Source organism: Terrapene carolina, unplaced genomic scaffold (genome assembly GCF_002925995.2).
Source record: "Terrapene carolina triunguis isolate 2854851 unplaced genomic scaffold, T_m_triunguis-2.0 Scaffold84, whole genome shotgun sequence".
Lineage (NCBI taxonomy): Eukaryota > Metazoa > Chordata > Testudines > Emydidae > Terrapene > Terrapene triunguis.
Genome location: NW_020664435.1, coordinates 13,820,023 through 13,835,744, shown reverse-complemented (window position 1 = coordinate 13,835,744; position 15,722 = coordinate 13,820,023). Strand labels below are relative to the sequence as shown.

At 39.6% G+C, this 15,722-nt stretch overlaps 1 protein-coding gene across 2 annotated transcripts in view; it reads left to right on the top strand.

Moving 5' to 3' along the window:
• Positions 1-285: 285 nt before the first annotated feature.
• The window catches only part of CREB5 (cAMP responsive element binding protein 5), a 353,979-nt gene continuing 338,542 nt past the window's right edge, over positions 286-15,722 (top strand). For both annotated transcript variants that reach the window (XM_026649400.2, XM_026649399.2), the window contains exon 1: positions 286-344. The gene's annotated coding sequence lies outside the window, so the exon portion shown is untranslated. The remainder of the gene's footprint in view (positions 345-15,722) is intronic.

The following is a 15,722-nucleotide window of genomic DNA, read 5'->3' as shown; positions in this document are numbered from 1 at the left end:
TCCAAGCTGACTCACACACGCCTAATGTCAGTCCTGTCACATCCAGCTCTGCAAGCTGTTGCTTGCGCTGTTCCTGCTTTGCACTCGCCTCCCCCTCCATCCGCCCCGTGTACTGTGGCTTACTGGCGGGGGCGGAGCCTGGGGAGGACACGCCCCCCGGACACGCCCACCACTCCACTCTCCCCCTGAACAGGGACCGCAATGATTTAGAAGTTCAGGAATCCCACGTGACGTCACCGAGGGTGATGTAATGCTTCTCTAAATAGAACGTATTGTAACCTTCTCTCAGTCCAACGTGGTTCCTTCACCCAAGCTGCTGGTCCTTTCCCTTCTACACTTGTTTGGTAAGTTCCTCTAAATACTGATCTGACTTTATGAAACTCACTTTTCAGTGCATTTAAACCCTCGCTTTCTGGACGCTTTAAAGTACTTGTGTGCATGGGACTGATCTAGGGACGGGGAGTATGTGTGAATTAACTGGGGAGCAGAGGGGGGGGAAGGATCTAAAGTGAGGAGGGAGAAATCTCATGAATTGCAAAGGGGTTTGTTTTGTTTTGTGGGAGTTTTGGGGGGCTAGTAAACAGTTTTTGTTACTAACCCTGGGACTGCTCCGGGGGCTGTGATAAACGGCTGTTAGTTTTTCAATTTAATTGTAATGATAGTAACCATTTGAGATCCCCCGCTCCCGTTCCGGGAGGCGGTTTAGTGGCTGCGATGTTTGATCAGTGAGATGCTTCTATGAAGATGGCTTTTTGAACGAGTGTGTGTGTGCATCGCTCCCTCTCACTCCTCTAAGTGACTGGGCGAGGGTGTAACAGGAATCGGGGGGTGGCGGGGGGACCGGAAAAGTTGTTGAAGCTACACGAAGCGCAGTAAGCAGTCGGAGGGAGCGGAAAGGCAGCGAGGGGAGCAACTTTGAGATTCCTCAATTCAACACACCGACCAAAAAGTTGGAAAGTTTTGAAACTGTGTGTGTGTGTGTGTGTGTGTTGAAACAAGAGCTAGCAAAGTCATTAGTATGCTGCCGGGACCGTGTGCTTGTGTATGCATGTGTGTCGAAGAACCGCTGAGATGAGATGTAGCTGCTGCTGCCATCTCCGCTGTCTGCAGGGAGCGTGTAGGTAAATATTGTTGCAAATAAATTGTAATTCTTGTTTAAGCTCTTCCGGGAGAGGATTTTTTTTAAACTAGACACAAAAGTGGAAGGTTGATGCTGCCCCCCCCCCATCTTTGCCTTATTTCTTTTCGGCATAACATCTTGTCTTGCTACTGCTGCTGAAATGACAGCTCTTTGGCTGCTGGACTTGCTCTCAAAGTCCCCCCTCCCTTCTTGAAGCTTTCGCTTTCTTCTTAACTGAACTTGATTTCAATCGCTGCAACTTTGATTTAAGTTTTGGAAGAGGCTTCTTAGTCCAAAGTACCGGAGGCTCAGCTGCTTACAAGTTGCTGGTTCATGTGTATGTGTTGTTTCTTATATGGACTTTTATTGATAATTGCACAACAAACTGATCACCCCCCTCCCCTTCCTCATCTCCAGTTCCCACATGATGCCTATTGTTAAGGCTCAGGGCTAGAGTGGGCTGTGTGTATATTTCGTTGTTAGGTGTCTGCATCGCTATGTTTGGTTGTCTCCCCCCCACACCCCTTCTGACATATCTCAGGGAATAAGGCTGGATAGTGGGCGATTACGTCATTCTGCAGACTAGTAAGTGTTTGATTAACAGCCTTAGATACTGTAGGGTTCAGGGGGTTAGAAATGCTGACAAAGCAACTCTCCCTTTTACAATCCAACTGGCTAAGCACATCGTTTTTACACCCTCTCCTCCCCCCAGTTCAATGCATATCTCCTTTATCCCTCCTCTGGTTTAGGTTTCTCTCTCCCTCTCTTTAGCTAAGTTTTGTCCTTCCAGAATTATAAGAGCTTCTGAAATATAAGGGGGATACCTGCTAAACTCTGCCTTTTCTCTTATTTATGTCCACGCATGATGAGTGATCTGTCATCTCCAGGGTTTATTATAAATGTTACAGTCTGACAGAAAAAAAGTGGTTCAAAGACATGGATAGCAATAAAATAAAATGAATGTCCATATGTGTGTCTTTTACAATTAAAATGCTTAAATAGTACTTACTTAAAACAGCATGGCCAGAGGATTTCTGTAGTTTATCAGTAGGAAACAATATACAGACAGATGAAAACAGAGGTTAGACCAAAGGACAATAGGGTTCTTGGGTTTTCCTGGAGACCATACATTTCAAAGATAACTCTTCTCCTAACCCATTGAATTGCACCAGAGTTTCTTTGCCTGGTCATTTGGTGAAAATACAGTGTGTCAAATAACAGTGGAGGAAGAACGTTCTTCTAAGAAACTGTCATGTAGAAATAATCCAGAAACCAGACTGTAAAGTTTTTTTTTAAATAAATTGTTTCTAGAGTTACAGGGTGAGAACAAAATGAAAGAAAATCTATACTCTGACACAGTTTGTGGGAATTTGTTCTGAAGTACATGCACTTTGGTAGAATTTTTTTTTAAAATTTCTGTAGAAAAATGTCTTTGGATGAAGTCAGCATTACTATGTTAAAAATACTTTTAAAATGTTAAACTTCTTATTTGTTACTCCTTAGTCCTAAAGGGAGCAGTGCAGGTTGCAAAGCACTAGAGAAAAGTGTGGTTAACGATCAGTGATTAGTGATAAGTGATTAGTGGTTTTATTCAAACTGTTACCTCTGACCAGAAGCACACATCAGAGGATTAACAGGCTCTTTAGATAAATGCTCATTAGTAGAAGGAGAAAAACGAAGATAATAGGCATGCACACAGGGACAACTTTCGAGGAAAATCATTCCTGTCTCTGGAATAATAAGCTCTATTAGCAGAAAGCCTCTTTAATTTAAAAGTTGCTTTTATCTTGTAAATCAAAGTTAGATGTAGAAGGTCACTCTGCTATTATAAGCTAAATTTTCCCATATCCACTGGATGTGGATTAGCCCAGTAGTGATATTTATTTAAAGAAACTGAAAATTCTCAAGTGCCAAAGCCCTGTATTTTAAGGTATACACTTCTAATGTAGAAAGTGAAGCCTGCTGTCAGCTAACTAGATGGCGTAGTACAGTTCTCTGTGAATATATAGTTCAGGATTATAAACTGAGCAAGTTGCTGCTTGCTAGATGTCCTTCAGCACTTACTACAAAGTTGATTTTGTGCTGGGTTGGAGGCTAGACAGTTCTACAAGTTTTTAGTCACATTTTCCATGTCAGTTAATCTAGTTGGTTAAAGGCTACTGGAAAAATTAGTCTCATTACAAAAAGAAAGTGTTAGAGGCAAATAGAACTACCTGGGGGTTAGCTCTTGGTTGGAACCGTGATAGTAAAGTACGAGATCTGTCTTCTATTGGTTCAATAAAATAAGATTCTGATGGTCTTAAATACAAACATATAGAAATACACAGTGACACCTCTTCCCTGGCTATCACTGGCAAACGGAGCTTTAAAAACAAAAAAAGTCACTAGGAGAGAAAAGTTGACTTGTTGATTGAACAAAACAACTAATTCCTGATTTTACTCTACAGATAATGGTAAGAAGTCTCTTATTTTCCTGTTAATTGACTAAGTGATCTTTAACTATTGATAAGAAAAGGATAATGTCTCGGCTTTGTTCATGCATGGTTTGTAAAGAATTAGTGTCTATTACTGTCCATAGAATTTGTAATGTTTCTGCTGTCTTTATGTCTAGACCATCAAACTTCCAAAACTTAAATGTTTTCATGTACGCATTTACCATGGGATAGGAAATAGAAATACTAAATATTTGAATTGAACAAACTGAAATTGTCTATTTATTGTAACTTTAATTGGACAATTATGAGAGGTCAGATAATATTTTATGTGATGAAGAGATTTCTTTCTAAAGACAAAGAAATTTCTTGATATTCTTGACATGAGGTTGGAAGTAACTTGGTCTACTTGGAAGGACAATAAGCTTTGCCTTGGACTACTGAATATTGGATGCTGTTTATTCTAGAGATTTAAGATTTGGGAACAAAAGTAGATTTTTTTAACTCTTATAAAGAACCAAATAAAGAGAACCAAATAAAAATCACTTGATAATATAGGCTGTTTTACAGAAACCCAACTCTCAGAACAAGGGAAGGTCTGATCTCTTTATTTAACCTATGGGAAAAGAAAGGGAAGAAAAACAAGTATTACTACTAAAAGTGAAGGTAAAATGGGAAGAGGTTGTATCCATAATCCTGTTCACCTTACGATGCAGTGGGGCTACTTGCATGAATAAGGGGAAGAAGATTTGGCCCTGTGTGTTCAAATTTGGTATTAATTTGCTCTCTGTAGTTTAGAAGAGGCTTTGAAATACCCTGAAATGTCCTAAGGTTGTTCTTTATCCTTCAGAGGGGTCTTTCGTGTGATACTGCGTCCGTGAGAGTTAGAGTTCATTCCAGTAACAACGGACCTTGCATTGGCTTGAGACAATTCTTAGGGCCCAATCCTTCTGTCGTCACTCCGGCAAATCCTTATGGATATCAGTGGGAGTTTTGCAGGAGGATTTGGTCCTTAACTATTAACAGGGCAATTTTTAAGACACTTTTTACTTCCTTCTGGGACCCCAGGCAAGATTTGTATATCTCCAACTATGCAGGGTGGTATTGTTGCCCATCTTTTGACTACACTCTCTTTTGGTCAAAGATCTTTTCCCTAGAAATCTGTCACTTTGTATTTCTTTTTCTAGTTAGCAACCTGCTGGATTTACTGCAGACCTGTTGCTTTGATTTATTAATAAACCTTCTGTTTATGGATTGGCCACCTTTAAACTAAAGTAAAGCTTTATTTTAGTCCAAATGAACTTTTTTTGGAATAACCCTTGCTATACATGAAATTAATTTTGCTTTATTTTTTGGAATAACATAATAAAATTGCCACCTATTTAAAGTAGTGTTCAGTTACTCAGGTCTCTAATTTAACAAAATGGGAATTTTTCTCAAGTAGAGACTATGTAGAATTTAGCTTTAAACATTTGTTACATATATACCTCAATCGACGGAGTTGTTTGAGACATGGACCCATTAACAATAGAGAGCAACAGGTCTTTCAGCTATGCATATAGCTCTGTTTCTGTGTTGACTAAATGAAATTGTGTTTAGATGACTTGAATTTTGTTTGGGCCAACTTTTCACATATAAACTTTCATCACAATAAGCTGGTAACATCTTTTAGTGGAATCATTGAAAACATTTTTGAGATTCACACTCTTGCTGACTTTGACTCAGTCATAAGTGATATTGTCACGGCTGATCAATCGGCTAGTTGTCCTGGTGACCATTCTATTGTATCCCAACACATGATTTCTGCAGGTTGTTTTTCTCTGAGAAAGTGCTATATGTCATGTAACCTGTGCTATTTGTCTCTGAGAAAGTTTGATTGCAAAGAAAAACGTAGTAAACTCTATAAGATACAGGCAAGTAGTTCTTTATTAGAGATGTACTTGAAGAGTTCTTTGTTTTTCTGCATTTTAAAAACATTATTATAATAAACAGTCACAAAATTAATGCAACTTTAGCTTTTAGTAACTTTTAGCCTTAGCCTTCAGCACACTTTTTCCTCCTACTACAAATTGCGTTGTTACATCAATTTAAAATCTTTAAAAGATTGTTTTTTAAGGTAGACAAAACAATTATCTCAATTTCTTTTCTTGTCTAATTTGAATATTAACCACATTACAGGAATAAGATCAGTGCTTTTACAGATTTGTGGTACAGTTTTACATACCTATGTATAATATGAATATATTTCTGTGAACGTCTCAAAATTACATTTCTGTAAAAATAAATATAGGTATACTCTCTGATATACTCAATGCATAAGTAATAATTGTTGTTGTAAGACACTTTCTGAAGCAAAAATACTGTGGTATGTTGTTTTAGCCAAGTAATTATTTTGTTTGTACACTGATCATTTACCTATACCACGGCACTGGTTGACGTGGTAACTCTGGCACTTTTAAAATAATAGCATGTCTAGTCTTTTCACTAAAGTTATTTTACTGTATAATTAAAAATATTGGCATTCAGCATTTTTTCTATTACCCATCAAAGCTTCATTAATGGGAACTGCAGCTGCAAATCTGGATTTAGAGATTTTTAGAAAGAGAGATGGCTGTATCTGTTTTGTAGATTTCAAGATGGTGATACCAAATACTGTTTTATAAACAAGAAGAGATTGACTAAGGATTTTATTGAGGGCTCTAGGATTTTCAAAGTAAAACATTCAAAGCTTAGTACAATTTCCTTAGCTTACTAGCTGTTATGCTTTGGTTTTTGTTTCTGTCTTCGTTTTTGAGAATCCACTCAAGAAGTCAATCCCCCACATGCTTCAAAATAAATATTTCAGAAAGTTACACTTACTAGTGTTTGTTTAATTTTCCTGTTTAGAATCTCATATTTTGAGTTAATTAGGACTTGCTATTGTGGCAGCATTCTGCTCAAGGTGATCTTAGGATGTGGCAATATAATCCTTCATAGTAAGGGGACTCCAGTAGACTGATTAAAAATTACTAGAATGCCCTTAGAGGGGAGGCCCGAAGAGAGAGGCAAGAGTAAGGGAATTTCAGTTTCAGTAAGAAAACAATCCACAAATGCTGTAATAACTTTAACAGAATAAGAGCCTTATTTTGCTTTCCTCGGGCACCCAAAACTCCCATTGATTTCAGTGGGAGTCCTGGGTACCCAAGGAAGTCAACCATTTGGTATTTTTATGCATACTTTGGCCATTTGATGATCACCCCTTAACATGTATTCTATTTCTTACATCTGAATACACTTTAAATAATAATTGTTTTCTTTTCCACTTCTTTGCTGTCTTCTGCAAGTGACGTTTTCTAATACTACCATCCTCATCTGCCCTCCATTTCAAATCCTTTCCTTCCCACTGACTTTGTATCGCTGGGGCACTCGATTTCAGTGGAGTGATCTGGGTGATCTCAATAATTATTTATGTTTGAAGTTTTCCAACTATCAGTCTATGGTACTGAGATTACTCTGGTTGGCTCAGTGACATATTTTTTGTGTGCGTTTTATTCGGTAGGAAACAGAGGGCTTCAGAGAAATTATTTAAATAAGTTGAAAAATCTTTTCCCTACAGTTTGACAGTAGCAGCCTTTTTACCTGTTGCAATGTAGGCTCATGGACGCCAGGACGCCACTACTGCACATGGTATGTGATATGGCATCATTTATAGCTGTTCACAAGTACTTAGAAAGTCATTTGACTAATGTGGGAAATAACGAGGGGCCAGCAGTTCCCAGATTTTTGTTCTTCAATACCTGACTGGCAAGACTTGAGTAATGGTAGCTAATATAAAACATTCAGCACAGGGGGCTCTGTAGCACAATAAATGGAATTTAAGATTAGACTGAGGATATGTTGCATGAAGTGGCTAGAGCAGGATGAGCTAAACTGAGGCATTACCTGGAGTACTCAAGTAAACTGGTAACTAGTGTGTATATATATAGTCCATATTGCACCTGCTACTTTTTCTCCCTTAAAATGTTTGTAAGTGAGCATTTTAGATCACTTTTCAGCTTTAGAATACGGACATGTTGTGTTTGGGCACTTACATATCCATGTAACAGTATTTTACCTAATTAAGCAGCAAGACACTCCAAGGTGTGAATTATTGTATTAATGTTATTAATTCATAGTGTATGTGTTGGGCATTGAGGTTACAAAACCAATTGCCATTAGTGCAATGAGGTGTGAATTAGCACACCATTATTCACACTTCAGTGTTTACTGCAACTATATAATTATATTTTAAGTAATATTTATATTAAGTGATGAAGCTCATAAATTGTGAGTAGCAAATCATGGTGTATTTATAGTCACCACTCAGAATTATTTTTAGTCAATCAGATCCGTCCCAGTGAAGTCAATGGGCATAATTGTCACTAAACTCAAATGGGAGTAGGTGCAGGCCCTTAAGGTGGACCTGTAAAAGTGGATATGGATATATACATATGTGTGCATATGTGTATATATAGAGTAAATGTGTGTGTGTGTGTAGATATAAACAGTATAGAATGGTTTTGTATATTAGAAACTCAAATTTTATCTACCTTGGAACAATCTGTGGTGACTGGAGAAATAGCGAAATTAAGATATAGCAAAAAAGTGAAAGCTGAGCAGTAGAGAGGGGAAGGGATTTTTAGTCCAATTGTTTAGAACTCTTTTTTTGTTGCTGTGAACATTTAACCATTTAACTTCAATGTTTAATGAAGGTCGGAGAGAAAATTAATCTTTGTTTAAAGATTCAACGTTCCCACAAATTCTGTTCTCAACATTGACTTCTCCAGAGACTTCCCTTGGTGTCCAGGTAATCTTCCAGCAAGACTAGGGAGGCTTAAATTTTATATTTTTATGCTTTAAAAAAACCAGCTGGGGAATTATTACTCTTTCGCCCCCATCACCATGTTCCCAAAGACACGCGCACGCACACACATATATCCGGTGTATATTATTTTAAATGGATAGGCAGTAGAAAAGGGTTAAAAGAACAGATTAAAAGGTTAGGAAGATCAAAACTAGACCAACTTTTTAAAATTCTGATCTGTCTTTCATTCCCCTGCCTTAATAAACTAGTGTGTTCACATGAGATGGAGAGAAAAAAGATTTAGCAAGGAAAAAGATTTTAATTTCAGGTGTCCAAAGCATTATTGCAGAAAGTGACGGAAAATAATATTTTTAATATTTTGGAAACATCCTTGACAGGGACCTCTAAATGACACAAATGTTTTCTAAACAACATATGAAACCAGAAAGAAAGGATCAAATGAAGATCTATAAAAGTGTAAAGATACTTTTGTTATGGTAGAAACCAAAAATATTAATCATAATAGGGCCTAAAAGTGTTCTCTCACACTGATATAAATCAGGAGCAACTCTGCTGAAAGCAGAGGAGTTACACTGGAGTTTCTCTTGTGAGAGGAGAATTAGATTCAAGGGGTATATTCTGAATGCAGTGTATCAATTTGTCAGTTGTGTGTTTGTGCAAATCCTATTATTAAAGCAAAAGCTGAGTCATCAAGCTGAGGATGTCTGTTTCTTCTAAATGAACATGTTTGTATAGCTCTCCTTCTATTGTGACAACTCTTACTGTGTCTGGGGAGAGGGAAATATTGAGAATACTTACTTTTGTGCTCAATTCATATTCCTTCCACTCTATCTCTTCCTCTCACAAGTTTTATGTGTAGGTGCTCCATCTACTTACACTGGCCCCGACAGTCACCACTGTGGTCTCAGGCTTGTATGACATATACCAAAATCCCACTAGGTTTTTCAGTTAACCATAGGCGAAGAATTTGACTCTTAGCACTGGTGCAGATTTTGCTCTTAATTACACCATTGTGAATCTGGGGTAGCTCTATTGACTTCAATACAATCATATTTGTGTGAAAACAGGTTAAGCAAGACGAGGATAGGGCCTAATATTTTCTTATTCGGAATGTTAGTTCACTTTCCTGTAGCCCCATGGACTTACAATATTTTGATTGGTGGTAAGATTTTTTCACACTTCTGAAGGAATGCTTTTGCTCTATTGTATGTCATCACAGTTACGGCCCAGGACACTTGCAAATAAGACACTTGCTACATGCTAGAGTTGCAATCTAAAGAATAATTAAACAAATATGTTTACACAGCAGACTTCAATGTGTGCGGAAGCAACTGAGCTGATGCTCTGATATACAGAGTCAAGATGAGAAATTTTAACATATGTGGCCAGATCTTCGCTGCTGTAAATCTGTGTGGCTCCATTGGCTTAAATGAAATGGAACCAGCTGAGGATCTGGCCCATAGTGTTAGCAAAACTGCACACAGTAGGTAACTTTTGCATATTCTCTTTTGTAAGAGGATACTGCAAAGAGTTTTAGGCCTCATAACTGAAACTGATGGGGAAAGGTCCTCCAGATTAGATGATATAATAATAATAAACCCTATTATTCCTTGCCAAAATGTTTTTAAAAGCACTATTTAAGCACACGTTGTTTTGTGTCCCCCTGCTGGCTCTGCAGTTGACTAAATCATTATTCTCAGAGCAATGCTGTGCTGAGGTCATCAGTGATGATGGTGTGAAAACAAACAAGTTTTAGCATGAGAAGTCACTATATAGTTTGACAGGGATGTTGTCTGCTCCAAAACATCCACATTAATTTCAGCTCCAATCTAAGCAAAGAAGAAGAAAACAGATTGGTTGACTCATAACAAATACATATTCTAGTTTCTGCTATGCTGGTGTAAATCTAAGATCACTCCACTTGAAAGAAGTTTGTTTAGACTTACAGTGATGTAGCTGAGAACAGAATTTGGACCGATGCTTTTATTTGAGAAATAAAGGCCTGAATTCCACTCCCACTCATGTAGGTGTAAATCAGGAATAACACCACTGACTTGAATAGCTTCTATTTTACACCAATGAAATTGAGAGCATAAGTTCTTACCCCCATGTGGTTTTGAAGGTAGCTTCTCAAAATAGTGTTGATCTGAGAGGAGTCAACTGCACTAGTCATCTGAGTGGGCGATAGCTTTGAAACCTAATTATGACATTTAAATGTTTTGCTCAGCTCATTTCTGCAGAAATATTCACCCGTGTTCTTATTCATTGTAGTAGGATATAGACGTGGGCATTGAGAGCATTGTTGGGTGGATAGTTCTTGTGAAAAGATAGTAGGATGAGAAACATGGAGATCAAGACCCTTTATTCCTAAATTTCAAGTCACTTCCCTCTCTCTGGGGACAAGCTTGGAAAGAAAAGATACATCTCCCTAGTGCCACAAGCTGAAACTGAACATCTGTGCCAAGATACCAAATGCATCTTTTGTGGATGCCAAAAGTCCCAGCTGTCTCCTGCTTAGTTGCCTCCTGACAACTTCTACTATGCATTGTCAATACAAAATCTTACAGTATATTGAAAAGTTAGGGGTAACACATTGGAAAAACTTTCCAAAATTTAAGATTAATACGGAAATTAAATTCAAAATACCTAGTGCAAGGGATATTCCAGTGACTTTATTAGTGAATTGAACATGAAAATAGAAATACAAATCTGTTTGTTGAATTCTCTGTGACAGTTTCAGGTAGTTTCTGTATGCTGCAGAGTACATTGCCAATATTCCACAGAAGCTATGATACCTTGCAGCGAAATTTAGGACCAGTGTACTGCAGAGAACATAGTCACTGCTAGTGCACTCTTTGTTAATAGAGCACCCTCTAGGTCAGTGGTTCTCAACCAGGGGTACACATACGGCTGGTGGTATGCAGATGTCTTCTGGGGGTACATCAACTCATCTAGATATTTGCCCAGTTTTACAACAGGCTACATAAAAAAGCACTAGTGAAGTCAGTACAAACTCAAATTTCATACAGACAATGACATGTTTACACTGCTCTATATACTATACACTGAAATGTAATTACAAATTTATATTCCAATTGATTTATTTTATAATTACATGGTAAAATGAGAAAGTAAGCAATTTTTCAGTAATAGTGTGCTGTGACACTTCTGTATTTTTAGGTCTGATTTTGTAAACAAGTAGTTTGTAAGTGAGGTGAAACTTGGGGTACACAAGACAAATCAGACTCCTGAAAGGGATACAGTAGTCTGGAAAGGTTGAGAGCCACTGCTCTATGTGTTGCTTATATAGTCTTTTCTCACAGCACTGCAGGCCTTCAAATAAATTTCTTATTTGTATCCACCACTCTTACACAAAAATGGGCAGTTCCATGTCTCAAATGTAGACTATATGTTGTAAAATATTCTTTATAACATTTCTGTTACTGAAGGGCAAAACCAAGGCTGTAATCCTGGAAACTGTTTTGCCTGGGTAGACCCCTGCGCTTGCAGGGAATAATTCTCAGGATGAGGGCCTAAAATATTCAACTTACTATGGAAACAATAGCAAACCATAAATGATTGTTTTTAAAATAGTTAAGTGAATGTGCTAAAAGGCATGCCACTTTTTTTTTTATAATTGAGTAGCCTTTTCCCAACACACCTACTTTAGTATTACATCTCTCTTAAAAAACAAACAAACAGAACAGTATGAACATTCCAGTGCCCACCAGCAACCCTCTGATAATGTACAGTTCTAGAGCCAAATCCTGCTTGTCACACTCAATATGCATTTGTGAGGTGAACATGATATGGTCTCTAAATTTAAAGGCTTTCACAGTTTCTCTCCCCTCTTGCCCATCCATATTATCATCTCAAACAGGATCTCCTACCTCTAACGCAGGATTTCTCTTTACCACTGTCCATTCCTGAGTTGAATGTCGTGGACAGCACTGGACAGGGTTAATGATCTGTGATTGGGGACGTAGCTAGAGTTGTGGGCTTCAGGGGGAAGACAACAGGCAGGCCTTACCAAGCTGCACAAATAATCTGTCTAGAGGAATTCAGCCTGCATTAACTTTTTGTTGCCCCTTCTGCACTGCATAATCCTATTGGAGTGAGTGTGTATGGTGATGGGTAGTGTAAGACAGATGAAAGCGTCACTGAAATTATGCTGATTGTGAGGTGGAGAGAGCGGGGATGGTCCCTCTATTGATGTGGAGGCCCTGTGTCTCCAGAAGATCCCCCAGGATATTCTCTGATTGCCCCCAGGGTTGGGGCAGGAGGGAACTACCTTCCATTACTAGCTTAATGGAGTTGGGGGAAGCTGTAGACATGCTATATTTTGATTCTAGTATGGCTTCTGACACAGTCCCAACTAACATTCTCATAAACAAACTAGGGAAATGTCTACATGAAAGTACTAGAAGTACATAACTGGTTGAAAGATCATATTCAAATAGTAGTTATCAATGGTTTGCTGTCAAACTGGGAGGGTGTATCTAGTAGGGTCCTGCAGAAGACTGTCCTGGGTCTGGTACTAGTCAATATTTTCATTAATGACTTGGATAATGGAGTGGAGAGTTTGTTTATATAATTTGCAGATGACACCCATCAGATTGCAAGTACTTTGGAGTACAGGATTAGAATTTAAAATGACCTTGACAAATTGGAGAATTGGTCAAATACAAATGCACAGAGAAATACAAAGTACTTCACCTAGGAAGGAAAAATCAAATGCACAACTACAAAATGGACAATAACTGGTTAGGTAGTAATACTGCGGAAAAGGATCTGGGGCTTATAGTAGATCACAAATTGAATATGAGTCAATAAAGTTACGCAGTTGCGAAAAAGGCTAATATTCTGGGGTGTATTAACAGGAGTGTCGATGTAAGACATGGGAGCTAATTATTCCACTCTCGGCACTGGTGAGGCCTCAGCTGGGGTACTGTGTCCAGTTCTGGGTGCTACACTCTAGGAAAGATGTGGACAAACTAGAGAGAGTCCAGAGGACAACAAGAAAAATTATAGGTTTAGGAAACCACACCTATGAGGAAGTCTTTTAAAAAAAATAGGTGTGTTTAGTTTTGAGAAAAGAAAACCGAAAGGGGGACCAGATGTCAGTCTTCAAATATTTTAAGGGCTGTTATAAAGAGGACAGTGATTAATTGTTCTTCATGTGCACTGAAAGTAAGACCAGTAATAGAGTACTTAATCTGTACCAAGGGAGATTTAGGTTAGATATTAGGAAAAACTTTCCAACTATAAAGATAGTTAAGAACTGGAATAAGCTTCCAAGGGAGGTTGTAGAATCCCTGTCATGGGAGGTTTTTAAGAATGGGTTAGACAAACACCTATCAGGGATGGTCTAGGTGTATATGGTCCTGCCTCAACGTGGTGGGCTAAAAAGCAAGTTATAGGAAAATCTACCATTTTATAGGGGAAAAATTCTTAATTTGCTCTGGGGACTTTAGTTCTTCAGTTGTTATCACAGTGGTGATGCAAGACATGATCTTGGAGGCATAGGTGCCAACTTTCTCTGGCGCCGGTGGGTGCCCCCACGTCCCTGGCCCGGCCCCGATTCCCCCCCATTCCAACCCCATCCCCAAAGTGCCCGCCCTAACTCTGCCCCTCCCTGCCCCTATTGGATCCCTTCCCCAAATCCCCGCCCCGGCCCCGCCTCTTCCCCCAGCGTGCCACATTCCCCCTCTTCCCCACTCCCTCCCTGCCCCGCGAATCAGCTGTTTTGCAGCACAAGGGCTGGGAGGGAGGGGGGGAGAAGCAGGATGTGGCGGCGCACTTGCGGCGGAGGTGGAGGCAAGGTGAGCTGGAGCAGGGGGGTGGGGCGGGGCCACAGGGGGCTGCCGGTGGGTGCTGAGCACTCACCAATTTTTTTCTGTGGGTGCTCCAGTCCCGGAGCACCCACGGAGTCGGTGCCTATGCTTGGAGGCAGGGCCAGCTCCAGCATTTCTGCCGCCCCAAGCAAAAAAAAAAAAAAAAAGCCATGATCGGCGGCGGCAGTTCAGCGGCAGGTCCTTCGCTCCTAGAGGGAGTGAGGGACCTGCCGCCCCCGAATTGCTGCAGGTGCCGCCCCTCTCCCTTGGCCACCCCAAGCACCTGCTTGTTAAGCTGGTGCCTGGAGCCGGCCCTGCTTGGAGGGAGTTTGGGGGTATGTGTACTCTGTTATTAAAATTGTAATAACATTTGTTGCAGTTCACATTACAAAATTGGTAAAGTAGGTAGCTCAGTGGTTTGAGCATTGGCCTGCTAAACCCAGGGTTGTGAATTCAATCCTTGAGGGGGCCACTTAGGGATTTGGGGCAAAATCAGTACTTGGTCCTGCTAGTGAAGGCAGGGGGCTGGACTCGATGACCTTTCAAGGTCCCTTCCAGTTCTAGGAGATAGGATATCTCCATTTATTTATTTATTTTAGTTAGTTTTAATATAAATGTTTTGAGTATTATGTGCATAGAATATTTTTCCATACTTCAACATTTCTAACAAAACACTGAATATGTTTGGAACTTTAGCTTATTCACACTTCCTAATCATAATCCTCTCTGTTTCCTTGTCAGCACCCCTTTTTTTGGTATTTCTCTGGACACCTTTATCTAATATCTCCGGAGGTTAACCTTTGACATGATCTATTACTTGCATCTTACTGCTTTTAACAAGGTGAAAAGAGGTCAGTTTCAATAAAGGGCAGGCATTATTAGGAGACTTCTGCAGAAGTTCTTGGTGACCTGTCTATCTTGCAGCACTGGGTGCAATATATTTCAGAAACGCCTATAGTGCAAAGAAGGAAATATTCATTCAGATGAATGATTTCTGTTACCCTGGAAAAGTGGTCACTACTTTCACAAGAGAGCTGCAGGCTGTTTCTCTTCAGAGGCCACAGATCATTCCTGCTCCCACTGGACACTATGGGAGTTTTGTCATTGACTTCAATGGGACCAGGATTGGGCCTATTATGTCTTAATTAAGTTACAGTTAAATGGATCAGACAGCATGTACTTCATAATCAGTGTCGGCTTTTGGTGCTGTAGCTTTATTACCTCAGCTATATCAGAGATTCTCAACCCTTTTCTTTCTGAGGCCCCTCCAGCATGCTATAAAAACTCCACGGCCCACCTGTTTTACAACAACTGATTTTCTGCATATAAAAGCCAGGGCCGGCGTTAGGGGGTAGCAAACAGGGAAATTGCTTGGGGTAGGGTTACCATATTTAAAAAATAAAAAAAGAGGACACTCCACGGGGCTCTGGCCCCACCCCAACTCCGCCAATTCCCCTGAGCGCCCCGCATTCCCCCTCCTCCCTCCCAGCCAC